This window comes from Saccopteryx leptura, chromosome 4 (genome assembly GCF_036850995.1).
Source record: "Saccopteryx leptura isolate mSacLep1 chromosome 4, mSacLep1_pri_phased_curated, whole genome shotgun sequence".
Classification (NCBI taxonomy): Eukaryota; Metazoa; Chordata; class Mammalia; order Chiroptera; family Emballonuridae; genus Saccopteryx; species Saccopteryx leptura.
In genome coordinates, this window is record NC_089506.1 from 90,600,395 (window position 1) to 90,614,775 (window position 14,381).

Sequence of the window (14,381 nt, forward strand, 5' to 3'; positions counted from 1 at the left end):
AGATAAAGAAGGTCACGACAGAATGATAAAGGGAGCACTTCAACAGGAAGATATAACCATTATAAATATCTACGCACCTAATATAGGAGCACCTAAATATATAAAGCAGACTTTAATGGATTTAAAGGGTGAGATCAACAGCAATACTATAATAATAGAGGATTTCAATACTCCACTTACATCACTAGATAGATCCTCAAGAAAGAAAATTAACAAAGAAACAGCAGACTTAAAGGACATATTAGATCGACTCAATTTAATAGATATCTTCAGAACCTTTCACCCTAAAGCAGCAGAATATATATTCTTTTCAAGTGCTCATGGTACATTCTCTAGGATAGACCACATGTTAGGGCACAAAAACTGTCTGAACAAATTTAAGAAGATTGAAATCATATTGAACACTTTCTCTGATCACAATGGCATGAAACTGGAAATCAACCACAACAGAAAAACTGAAAAATACTCAAACACTTGGAAACTAAATAGCATGTTATTTAATAACAAATGGGTTAACAATGATTTCAAAGAAGACATAAAAAAACTCCTAGAAACGAATGATAACGAGCATACATCAACTCAAAATTTATGGGCCACACCAAAAGCAGTACTGAGAGGGAAGTTTATAGCATTACATGCATACCTTAAGAAGCTAGAAAAAGCTCAAATAAACAACTTGACCCTGCATCTAAAAGAACAGCAAGTAAAGCCCAGAGGTGGTAGAAGGAAGGAAATAATAAAGATCAGAGCAGAAATAAATGACATAGAGGCTAAAGAAACAATACAGAGGATCAATAAAACCAGCAGCTGGTTCTTTGAAAAGGTAACCAAGATTGATGAACCTTTAACCAGACTCACCAAGAAAAAAAGAGAGAGGAATCAAATAAATAAAATTAGAAATGAAAGTGGAGAAATAACAACTGACACAACAGAAATACAATATATTGTTAGAAAATACTGTGAAGAACTGTACACCAAAAAACTAGACAACCTAGATGAAATGGACAAATTCCTTGAAACAGATAATCTTCCAAAAATTAATCTGGAAGAATCAGAAAACCTAAACAGACCAATTACAACAAATGAGATTGAAACAGTTATCAAAAAACTCCCAAAAAAGAAAAGTCCTGGGCCTGATGGTTTCACAAGTCAATTCTACCAAATATTCAAAGAAGAACTAACTCCTATCCTTCTCAAGCTATTTCAAAAACTTTAAGAGGAAGGAAGACTTCCAAACTCCTTTTATGAGGTGAGGATAATTGTGATTCCAAAACCAGGCAAAGACAACACAAAGAAAGAAAATTATAGGCCAATATCTCTGATGAATTTAGATGCTAAAATCCTCAAGAAAATATTGGCAAACCCGATCCAGCAATATATGAAAAAATCATACACCATGATTAAGTGGGATTTATTCTTGGGAGGCAAGACTGGTACAATATTCGCAAATCAATCAATGTGATTCATCACATAAACAAAAGGAAAGAGCAAAACTACATGATAATTTCAATAGATGCAGAAAAAGCATTTGATAAAATCCAGCACCCATTCATGACCAAAACTCTCAGCAAAGTAGGAATACAGGGAACATACCTCAACATGATAAAGGACATCTATGACAAACCCACAGCCAACAACATACTCAATGGGCAAAAATTAAAAGCAATCTTCTTAAGATCAGGAACAAGGCAGGGGTGCCCCCTTTCACAACTCTTATTCAACATAGTTCTGGAAGTCCTAGCCACTGCAATCAGACAAGAAAAAGAAATAAAAGGCATCCAAATAGGAAAAGAAGAAGTAAGACTATCATTATTTGCAGATGATATGATATTGTATATAGAAAACCCTAAAGTCTCAGTCAAAAAACTACTGGACCTGATAAATGAATTCAGCAAGGTGGCAGGATATAAAATTAATACTCAGAAATCAGAGGCATTTTTATACCCTAACAATGAACTGTCAGAAAGAGAAATTAAGGAAGCAATCCCCTTCATCATTGCAACCAAAGAAATAAAGTACCTAGGAATAAATTTAACCAGGGAGATTAAGGACTTGTACTCGGAAAATTATAAAACATTGATAAAAGAAATCAGGGAAGATACAAACAAGTGGAAGCATATATTGTGCTCATGGGTAGGAAGAATAAACATCATTAAAATGTCTATATTACCCAAAGCAATTTATAAATTCAATGCAATACTGATTAAAATACCAATGACTTACTTCAAAGATATAGAAGACATATTCCAAAAATTTATATGGAACCAAAAGAGAACACGAATAGCCTTAGCAATCTTGAAAAGGAAGGATAAAGTGGGAGGTATCACACTTCCAGATATCAAGTTATACTATAAGGCCATTGTACTCAAAACAGCCTTGTACTGGCATAAGAAAAGGCATATAGATCAATGGAACAGAACTGAGAACCCAGAAATAAACCCACACTTTTATGAACAACTGATATTTGACAAAAAGGTAAGAGCATACATTGTAGTAAAGACAGCCTCTTCAACAAATGGTGTTGGGAAAATTGGACAGCTATCTGCAAAAAAATAAAACTAGACCAACTTACACTATTCACAAAAATAAACTCAAAATGAATAAAAGACTTAAATGTAAGCTGGAAAACCATAAGCATCTTAGAAGAAAACATAGGCAGTAAGCTCTCCGACATCTCTCGCAGCAATATATTTGCCAATTTATCTCCATGGGCAAGTGAAATAAAAGACAGGATAAACAAATGCGACTATATCAAACTAAAAAGCTTTTGTACAGCTAAAGACAATAAGAATAAAATAAAAAGACAAACTACACAAGGGAGAATATATTTGACAATATGTCTGATAAGGGGTTAATAACCAAAATTTATAAAGACCTTGTATAACTCAATACCAGGAAGACAAACAATTCAATCAAAAAATGAGTGAAAGATATGAATAGACACTTCTCCAGAGAGGACATACAGATGGCCAATAGGAATATTAAAAAATTCCCAACATCACTATTCATTAGAGCAGTGGTTCTCAACCTGTGGGTCACGACCCCGGCGGGGGTCGAATGACCAAAACACAGGGGTCGCCTGTATTTCCGATGGCTTTAGGCGACCCCTGTGTTTTGGTCGTTCGACCCCCACCAGGGTCGTGACCCACAGGTTGAGAACCGCTGCATTAGAGAAATGCACACCAGTCAGAATGGCACTCATCAACAAAACAACACAGAATAAGTGCTGGCGAGGATGTGGAGAAAAGGGAACCCTCCTGCACTGCTGGTGGAAATGCAGACTGGTACAGCCACTGTGGAAAACAGTATGGAGATTCCTCAAAAAATTAATAATCGAACTGCTTTTTGACCCAGCTATACCACTTTTAGGAATATACCCCAAGAACACCATAGCACTGTTTCAAAAGAAGAAATGCACCCCCATGTTTATGGTAGCATTGTTCACAATAGTGAAGATCTGGAAACAGCCCACGTGTTCGTCAGTGGACGAGTGGATTTAAAAGCTTTGGTACATATATACTATGGAATACTACTCAGCCATAAGAAATGATGACATCGGATCATTTGCAACAACATGGATGGACCTTGATAACATTATACTCAGCGAAATAAGTAAATCAGAAAAAACTAAGAACTATATGATTCCATATATAGGTGAGACATAAAAATGAGACTCAGAGACATGGACAAGAGTATGGGGGTTACGGACAAGAGAGGGAGGGGTGAGGGAGGGGCGGGGCACAAAGAAAACCAGTTAGAAGGTGACAGAAGACAATTGGACTTTGGGTGATGGGAATGCAGCATAATCAAGTGTCAAAATAACCTAGAGATATTTTCTCTGAACATATGTATCCTGATTAATCAATGTCACTCTATTAAAATTTTTTTAAAAAAGAGTAAAGGGAGACAAATATATGGTGATGGCAGGTGATTTAAGTTTGGGTGATGGGCACCTCAATAAATTTTTAAAAATGTGCATGGATGCTCAGGGCAGCATTATTCATAATAGCCAAAAAGTAGAAATAATCTGAACGTCCACCAACTGATAAATAGATAAATAAAAGAAGCAGAGTTCCAGAACTAAATTTGCTGTTAACCCATTAGTCATGATTCTAGAATTTATGGTTTAGGAGATAAAAAATAAGGAGAATTGAAATAGCAGACGCCTAAAGGTTGTTTGACTACTAGAATTCTATGATTCTAAATATGTCAGGTGAGCTTCATCTTTTTTTAAAAAAAAAATCTTTGTTAACTAGTAACAAGAAATAGGGTGTAGCCATCAGGATAAACTTGGTTATGCTGTGACAATAAACACCACAAAATATTAGTGGTTTTTAATAAAAAATGATTTTATTTTATGTTAAAAGTGTGCAATGTGAATGTCTGGTGCCTCAAGAACCATAGTAGAGGGTAAAGAGAGGGGTCAGCAAGCTAGAGTCTAGTCCCCCAAATCCACTCAAAGCAGAAAAGCTATTAAAAAAAAGATTTTATTTATTGATTTTAGAGAGATGAGACAGAGAGAGACAAAGATGCTGGGGAGAAGCGGGAAGCATCAACTAGCAGTTGCTTCTCATTTGTACATTGACTGTGCAAGCCCGGGCTTTTGAACCAGCTACCTGAGCATTCCAGGTCAGCGCATTATCTGCTGCACCACCACAGCTTAGGCAAAAAGCAATTTTTTTATCTGCTTTATTCACTGATTTTCTTGAAAAGTTGTTTTTTGTCTTTTGAGAGAGAGACAGGAAGGGAGAGAGATGAGAAGTATCAACTTATAGTTGCGGCACTTCAGTTGTTTATTGACTGCTTCTCAAATGTGCCTTGCCCAGGGATGGGAGTGAGAGAGTGGCTCCACCCTAGCCAGTGACCCCTTACTCAAACCAGCAACCATGGGCTCAAGCCAGTGACCTTTGGGCTCAAGCCAACAACCATAGGAAGACCACAGGAAGATGTTGATGATCCCATGCTCAAGCTGCAACCCCACAAGTAAGCTGGTAAGCCTGCGCTCAAGCCAGCAACCTCAGGATTTTGAACCTGGGTCCTCAGTATCCCAAGTTGACACTCTATCCACTGTGCCACCACTGATCAGGCCTTCATGAAAGGTCTTATTTAAATAAAGGATTCAACAAATAAAATGTTTTATAAACAATTGAGGTTAGGCCCTGGCTGGTTAGGTCAGTTGGCTAGAGTGTCATCCCAAAATTCCGAGGTTTCAGGTTTGATCCACAGTAAGGCACATTCAGAAAGCAACCAATGAATGCACAACTAAGTGAAACAACAAACAAATGCTTCTCTCTCTTTCTCTGTCTCTCACACACACTTCCTCTCTGTCTCTCTAAAATCATCAATAAGTTAAATAAATAAATAAATAAAAATCATGAGTCTAGATAAATAAACCAGTCATTCATTCATCAGGGATTTATTGAGTCCACCCTATGAGCCAATCATTGTGCCAGGCACTGCAGGTGAGATCAGTAGTCATAAGCCCTGCCTTTGAAGGGTTTATGGCTATAGTCTGTCTGAGGGTAAAGACATTAAATTATTTATACATACTTAATTAGTTGTATTTGTAATTGCTATGAAGATATCCAGCCAAACCCCTGAGCTCTTATGAATGACACTGTGAATCCATATTTTCATTATTAAAATGAGTCATTTTTTTAACTCAGTCATATGATAGAACCAGATCTTAACCACTCAAGAAAGCCAAACAGGCATATCTCCAAAACATAGCATTCACATCATATTGTTAGCTTAAAATTAGGGATGCTGTATTTGTACCACAGTAATTGGCAAATACTACAAACCAGGTTTGTTTATTTTGTTGTGTTTTGTGGTGGTTGTTTTTTTATAGAGACAGAGAAAGAGTCAGAGAGAGGGATAGATAGGGACAGACAGACAGGAACAGAGAGAGATGCGAAGCATCAATCATCAGTTTTTCGTTGCAACACCTTAGTTGTTCATTGATTGCTTTCTCATATGTGCCTTGACCGTGGAGCTACAGCAGACCGAGTAACCCCTTGCTCGAGCCAGCAACCTTGGGTCCAAGCTGGTGAGCTTTTGCTCAAACCAGATGAGCCCGTGCTCAAGCTGGCGAGCTCAGGGTCTCGAACCTGGGTCCTCCGCATCCCAGTCCAATGCTATATCCATTGCGCCACCACCTGGTCAGGCATGTTTTGTGTTTTTTTTTCCTACAGAGCTAGCTATTAAACATTTACAGGGGTCCCCAAACTTTTTACACAGGAGGCCAGTTCACTGTCCCTCAGACTGTTGGAGGGCCGCCACATACAGTGCTCCTCTCACTGACCACCAATGAAAGAGGTGCCCCTTCCAGAAGTGTGGCAAGGGGTCTGATAAATGGCCTCAGGGGGCCGCATGCGGCCTGCGGGCCGTAGTTTGGGGACGCCTGAATAGCAGACCATGAAGTACACCTATAAGAATGAGAAAACTTCAGGATTAGAAAACATGAGCAGCTATGCAAATTGAGTTCAAGAACTGTATTCTATAGCTAAGATGCTTTTAAAGGGAAAAGACCTCCAGTTTGTGTGTTGTAAGACAATGATAATGCTACTTCTTTACCCAGATACGGTAATGCCAAAATCATTTAAACTTGAGCCAGCCCTCCTTCAGAAAAGATGGAAATCACCCTCCCAGCTCTAACACAATTGTTTGCTTATGTAAAATGACTAATTTTTAACTAACTTGAGTTTGTGCTATATATGATAATGTGTTGTTGAATGATAAAGATACAATTTTAATGTATCTTTTGGCTACATTTCAATTTTCACACATTGACTTTTATTTAAATAAAAATCACTGACAGTCACTTTCCAACAACTTAACGCATACAAGTTTCATAATTATGCACAAGAGGAAACAGCTTGTTTTACTTTCACATCAATGGTATTTATTCAATTACCATTTTAACAAAAATTTATTTACTTAAGTCCTAGGCATGTGGAAGTAGCAGTGAATAAGACCAGTGGGGTCTCTGACCTTGTAGAGTTTTCCTGTATTGGGTGATCACTGTGGTTTTCTCAGCTATTACACAATAATAGGCTGTGACTATAATTGGACATAAATATAGCAATATGAGTTATAAGTGAAAAAAATTGAGAGAATATATGCATTATATTAATGTAGCTGTCTTTATGACCTTTAAATGAATATTTTCCAAAATTAGCATGTATTAATCTTTTGAAAAAATATACAGAACCAGTAAAAATATGGCAGAGTGAATTTATGTGGCTTTTTTTATTCTATAAAATTAATTTAGAGTTTCACATACATGTTCAATGTGATGGGTAGCTATATAAATTTGAGGTTCTTCTACCCTTGTTAAGGATTTCATTGTCTAATTATTGCAACATTTTTCATGATATATATCTCTGTTTATTTCTGTTTGTTATTTGTTATGGGTGTCATAAATTATATTTACATTTTTTAAAAACTGTTTCTCCAGTTTAGTATTTTACTTGACCTACGTAGCCTACATATCATTTTCACTTAATCGTTTCTTGTGAGTCACTGAGTACTTCAAATATACTTTATAGTTCACTGAACATTTCCAAATCTATATTATATATCACTGTAAATGCAAGAGGTATTGTCTTAGGACTTTGCTTTCAACTTGAGCAAAAAGAAAAGAACAAAGGTAGAGAGGATCCTATAGAACCAAGAGCAGTTCTGACCTGTGGTGGTGCAGTGGATAAAGCGTTGACCTGGAAATGCTGAGGTTGCCGGTTTGAAACCCTGGGCTTGCCTGGTCAAGGCACATATGGGAGTTGATGCTTTCTGCTCCTCCCCCCTTCTCTCTCCCTCTCTCTGTCCTCTCTAAAAATGAATAAATAAAATTAAAAAAAAAAAAAAAGAACCAAGAGCAGAAAATAGCGGGCCTTAAGAAGGAGTGGAAGCAATAGCTGAAAGCCACTGGGCTCCCAGGCAAAACTCGGCTCGACCCTCTGCTGCTCCGTGCACGTCTTTCTTTGCTTTCCTTCTCCATTTGCATGACAGTATATTTTCTTACCTCCTGAGTTTATATGTTATAGTTCCAGCCTAAAGAGAGAGCCATTCTCACTCTTGACCCAAAAGGGAACCATCATGAAAAGTCCTCGGGCATGGCATGGGTAAGAGCTCACCATGGGGTTCAGTCAGCATGGTCATCGGGTGGGGTCATATTTGCAGGGAACCTGCCCGAGGGTCACGATGTAAGAGAAACAGGCAATCAAGGGGCTATTTACCTAAGCAGATGCTTCAAAAGATATCCATCACAGATGCGTTCCTTCTAAATAGATATAAATCAACATTTTATTTTGTTATATTTTAAACTACCTAAAGTCTCTATAATTTAAAAGAATGACAGTTGTGCCCACTTAAAAGAATGAATCATCACAATTTTAATGTATCTTTTGGCTACATTTCAATTTTCACATCTTGACTTTTATTTAAATAAAAATCACTGACAGTCACTTTCCAACAACTTAATGCGTACAAGTTTCATAAGTATGCACAAGAGGAAACAGCTTGTTTTACTTTCACATCACAGTTAGGCTGCATATATTTTACTTATTTCTTTTAATTCACTTTAAGCACTAAATTTTAACCATATTCCTTAGAGCCATTGAAGTTAGCCCTTAAGCTATTCAGGACAGAGAACATGTACTGTGTGTACAAACATGATTTGATATAGTGCACAGGATGATGAGTTTGTAAAGGGAAGAAGAGAATGACCCCACCAAAATCTTTGTAGATGCTTGGTAACTTTCTCTTGGTGTAGTTTTCATACTTAATGAAATTTGCCAAGATTTCTTCTGATACTTTCTCGCCTTCCTCACAATTACCATAGTCTAAATATTTTATAAGTTATTTATTCTCTTCAACGCTTAGCCTAATACCCAGCCTAACATGCAGCCCCAGCAGACCTTCCTCAGAACTCAGTCACTGTCATTGTTCCTGCTCTTTGGTACTTAGCCACTTTTCAGCTCACTGACAATATTTCACTAAACTAATTTGAATTAATTTTAGAACTAATGTTTTACAAGAAAGTATATGAAAGAAAATATATTTTACTCTTTGACACTTAAAAACTGATGGTAACTCCTTTCTTTAAAGTGGCTAGATTGCCTGACCAGGCAGTGGCACAATGGATAGAGCGTCGGACTGGGATGCCAAGGACCCAGGTTCGAGACCCCGAGGTTGCCAGTTTGAGCGCGGGCTCATCTGGTTTGAGCAAAAGCTCACCAGCTTGGACCCAAGGTCGCTGGCTCTAGCAAGGGGTTACTCAGTCTGCTGAAGGCCCGCGGTCAAGGCACATATGAGAAAGCAATCAATGAACAGCTAAGATGTCGCAATAAAGTGGCTAGATTAGTAAAGAAAGATTCAATGTAAAAAGTATGTTAGCTACATTTCTGTATAGAATATTCCTTCCACAATGTACTACCGAAGTATTAGAAAGTTTTGAGATATATATGTATGTATACATATTTTATGGGATCTTGTGGATGAGTGATTTTAAGTTAGCAAATGACAGAGGCAAGATTCCAGAGTATTCTGATTCCAAAGCACCTGCACTTAGCCGTGCTCTCATAAGAAACTAGAAGTGTGGTGGGATCTTTGAAGGACAAAGGAAGAAAGATGCAATGAGTGTGCTAATTTTTGTTGTGTTGACTATAAAATGGTGAGACATGCTAGACACCAAACAGAAAATTGGGCTGTATATAAGTGCAGGAAGATTTGGATATACTGATTTTTACTGATTTTTGGACTCATCTTCTTACAAGAGATTGTTATAGTCTTATAAATAAGCAGTCTTCTGAGAAATAGTGTAAAAACTTGCAAAGAGGCTCAAAGATTGAGGCTAAGGGACAACCACAATAAACAGTATGAGAAAGAAGAAGCAGAAAAGATATAGAGAAGCTATAGTCATATTGATGGAAGAACTATGATGCTAGAAGGACAAACAATGTGGATGAATTATTAAAACAAACACATTGAATTAAGTCAAACATGTAGACAACACCTTAATGAAGCAACAGCAAAATACATATAGGCTTCTTCCTTAGCTCATCCTGTACATTACATTCCCATTATCATAATCATTTCAACAAAATTCACTGAATATACTAAATATTATATTTTCTTAAATACAAATGGGAACACCGGATTAGTAGTAAAGCTACCTTTCCAAGATAGCTATGCCATTAAATGGCAAAGCTGAGATGGAAATCCAGGTCTGTTTGACACTTAGACCACCCTCTTACCCAACACGCTATTCCAAGCATATGGGACAAGTGGGGATGGGGTACTCTGCTCTCCCAGCTTGCTGTGCTCCATTTTCAAGGCCTCATCAATAGTCCTCTTTAGGGATGATCCCTGCAAGCCTGTAAAGTGAGGAAGACCCTTCTTCCCCTTCCCTGAGTAGCTTGGGCTGAGCTCTCAAAGAAAAGGCAGGAGTTGCCCTCCAACACACACACCTCTGTGAAGTGTCTACACACCCACCCATCTGGCTCCTGGACCAAGACTTCCCCAGGGCCACAGGCTCAGAAAGTCCTGGCTCTGTTCTCAGTGTTCCATGCACTCATTGTGGGCAAGACTGGTCCTGAAATCCTGACTGTCTACACAGCACTCTGTTCTCCCAGCACACAGTGCTCTCCACAGCCCCACTAACTTTCCCCCTTTGAGGATGGTGCCCACCACCCTGTAGAAGAGGAGCTGGGACCTCTTCCCCTTCCTGGGGTAGCAGGGGCTGTGCTGACCAGGGAGACAGGAGTTGTACCCTATAATGCCTCCACTCACTCCTGCTCCTACCCATCTAGTTCCTGGACAAAAGCTTCTCTGGAGAAAGTTGTACATAGGAGGTGGGGGAGGCTGGCCCCCTTTCCAGAGCCACACAGTTTAATCACTGTCTGGGTCTCCGAGAAAAGCCTCCTTGAAAAAGGGTGCCACAAAAGACACTGCTAGAACTGTACACAGAGGACCAGCCCAGCTGGCAGTTGGTGGTGGGCTGTGCACTCCCCTGGCTTATTCTGCTATAATAGGAGGCCAGTACTTGGGAAGGTGGCATCTGAGTCTCTGATTTTTGCCACCGCATGCTATGTAGGCTCTTCTTCCCTTCCTTGTTGTTCTCTGTTGGGGAACCTTGCATGGGTTTGAGGCCACCCTCTCCTGAGGGGAGGGAGATTCCCAGATGCGATATTTGGCTTTTCAGCCACTGCACACAGGGGCATGGGCTAGCACTTTCTGTGCCTTCACCTTTCTTACCAATCTCTTTGTGGAATCTTCTGTAAATCGTTGTTTAGAATTTTTCAATTCAACTAGCCTTCAGTTGGTTATTCCAGTTGAATGCTCCATGTTTTCACTGTAATTTCGGTTTGGGCTGGGAGCAGGTGAGTGTAGCATTCACCTACTCTGCAGCCATCTTGGAATCTCCTGGAGCACATGTTTCTGACATCTCTCTAACACCTGGCTACATCCATTTTTAACAAAAAAGATCAGGCCTTAAGGTCAAAATCTTCAGTAGACACCAATATTTATAATTTAATACCATTGCTTTGTTCTCATTGTATTTTTTATACTTACTTTCTATTTATGTAAAATTATTCTGGTTTTCCACTTATGCATAAGGTTTTATTTTTTATTTTTTTCATAAGGTTTTAAAAAGTGGCTCTGTTAAAAAAAACATATTAAGCAAACAATGATACAAGAAGTATGTCAATATGGCAAAATTGTATGAGGGTGGCTTTTGGATGACTAAAATTAGGAAAAACTGCATTATGTTAAACATCTTCCCCCTTTCTGTGAAATCCTTAATTATACATAACCTGGTGCCAATAATCAGTTGTTTATTTTCCTCCATCCACTCTGTCACTACTGCTGTAGCACTGATCCAGCCAACGCCTTCCATGTTATTATCCCATTTGTATAGTGGACCTCTGCTTTTGCTCTTTCTTTTCTTTCTTCTTTCTTTCTTTCTTTCTTTCTTTCTTTCTTTCTTTCTTTCTTTCTTTCTCTCTTTCTCTTTCTTTCTCTCTCTCTCTCTCTCTCTCTCTCTTTCTCTTTCTCCCTACCTCCCTTCCTCCCTTCCTTCCTTTTAATCCCTGCTTACCAGCTTTAGTGTACTAGTTGACATATTGCTTGTCTATGGGATGTTAATTGACCAAGAATTTGAGCTGGGCTTTGAAAGTCGGTTCACAGTCCAAATCTCTTCATTGGATTTCCAGGGTAAAAATAGTGACAGCACTAAATTACTAGCCAAAAGTTACTTCTGATAATGTTTGCTATAGAGGACTTAGAAGTGGAATTTTCTAAGCCCAGAGAAATAAAGGTGGTTTACATTCACTTTTATGCTTAAAATCTCTTAATAATAAATAAAATGTTGGTTATTACTTTTCAAAGCTTTGGTGTTTTACCCCTCTGTTTATTCCATGCTGTTAACATCTGTGCTCTACTTCTGGAAAAAGACCTTGAAACACAGGTCAGCTCATGCAGAAGAGGATCATATGAGCAGGGATTAAGGGAGGTGTTGGGTGAATGTGCTCTATCTGGTTAGTGCTATTTAAAAAAAAAATCTTGGCTCATAACTCTCCTGTAACCCAAGTAATGGGGAATTCTTATAGTGTGCCTCATACCTTTCTATGTGTTCACTCATTTAATCTCAACAACAAATGCATTAGGAATAGTGTGTGTGTGTGTGTGTGTGTGTGTGTGTGTGTGTGTGTGTGTGATCCCTATTTTGCAGACGAGGAAACTCAGGCCCAAATTTGCACAGTTGGTCAATAGCAGAGTGAGGGTTTGAGCCTGTACTTCTGATGAGAAGTTATCCATCCTCTACTACCTACTCAGTCCCACTCCACTTATACACACCATTGCACCTGCATTTTTGTGACTTTTTTAAACTAAAGCTGCCCTGGATTTCAGGTAGAATAAGAAGTCTTGGAAGTGAGAAAAGAGAGATTGAGATTCTGAGAACAGCAAAGAATAAAATAAAAACAGGACAGCAGATTTAAGAGGCTATGGCTCTCTAAATTTCAACTACAAAAAACCCTATAATGATGTTTTCAAGTAGTTAGGTGCTTCAGTAATGTTCTCTAAAATGGTGATGAGTAGAATAAGTTTATAATGCTTCTGTAGGACTCAGAATGAAGGGAAGAAAAGGTAACAGTTTGTTTTTAGAAATAAGTTATCCAAATCATTCCTCCAAATACCTTCAAAATTTTAAGAAGTCAAATAAAATCATTGCTAATTAAATATTAATTATAATTAGTTTATTAGTGACCATATTTATTCAAACTAACTAATTATAGTTAGTTTATTCCTGTGACCATATTTTCACAGGAATGATCTGCCTGTGGATTCAAAGGAGTCTACATTAGTATTTATGTCAATCGTACTGTTACTCTTCACAACAAACTGTCGGATTTAAGGATTATTTGCATCTCGCCCCCTTCCCCCCCATTCCACAATAACTAATCCTAATTGTGCAAAGATTTCTCAGGAGCTGTGTGACACATGAGCAGCAATAGTCCTCCAGTCTCCTGTTGTTTTTTTCCCCTGGCGCACAACCTAAGGTACTTGGGTTTTATAACTGCTCCATGACCTCTCTGTCTAAGTGATTGTTACTGCCCCCAAACCTGCAAAACTACAACATGTCAAACATATTACATTCCCTCCATTGTGCCTTGTGCATAAAATGGGGATTGCCACTCTCCAAATTCTGGTTGTACTTGGGTCACCTGGTACCCAAAGCATCTCTGCTTACTCTGCACAGATTCCTTTTTTTTCTTTTTTTGAGAGAGAAATAGAGAGAGGAAGGGAGGGGGAGAAAGGGAAGGGCAAGAGAGATAAGCATCAACTCCTTGCTCCACTTTAGTTGAGCATCCATTGATTGCTTCTCAAACTCTTGACTGGGTTTCAAACTAGCGACCTCGGAATCAAGACAGTGACTACGGGATCAAGCCGGAGACTATGGAATCAAGACAGAGACCTCAAGTTTTAAACCGGCGACCTCGGCACTCTGGGTTGGCACTCTATCCACTGTGCCACCACCAGTCAGGCTGACAGATTCTCTTTGAAGCAACTTTTGCTTCAGCTCTGATTCCCTGAATCTCAAATAAGAAACTACATGAAACAGGGTTGAGGAACAGACAGTGCACTGTCCTCTCCACTCTCGGCCTTGTTGAATACTGCCTCATACATCTAGCCCATGTACGTAGAAGTCAGGGAGGTCATGAGCCAGCCAATCATCAGACACACCTACATGATTTTAACCACAGCTGGGAAGCATCCCCTCCCAATATCAGTTATAATAATTCAGATTGCTCATATATAAATTTTTTAATACAAATGAATAGTTTTAAGCCCTTTTTCTAATCAATGAACACACTCAG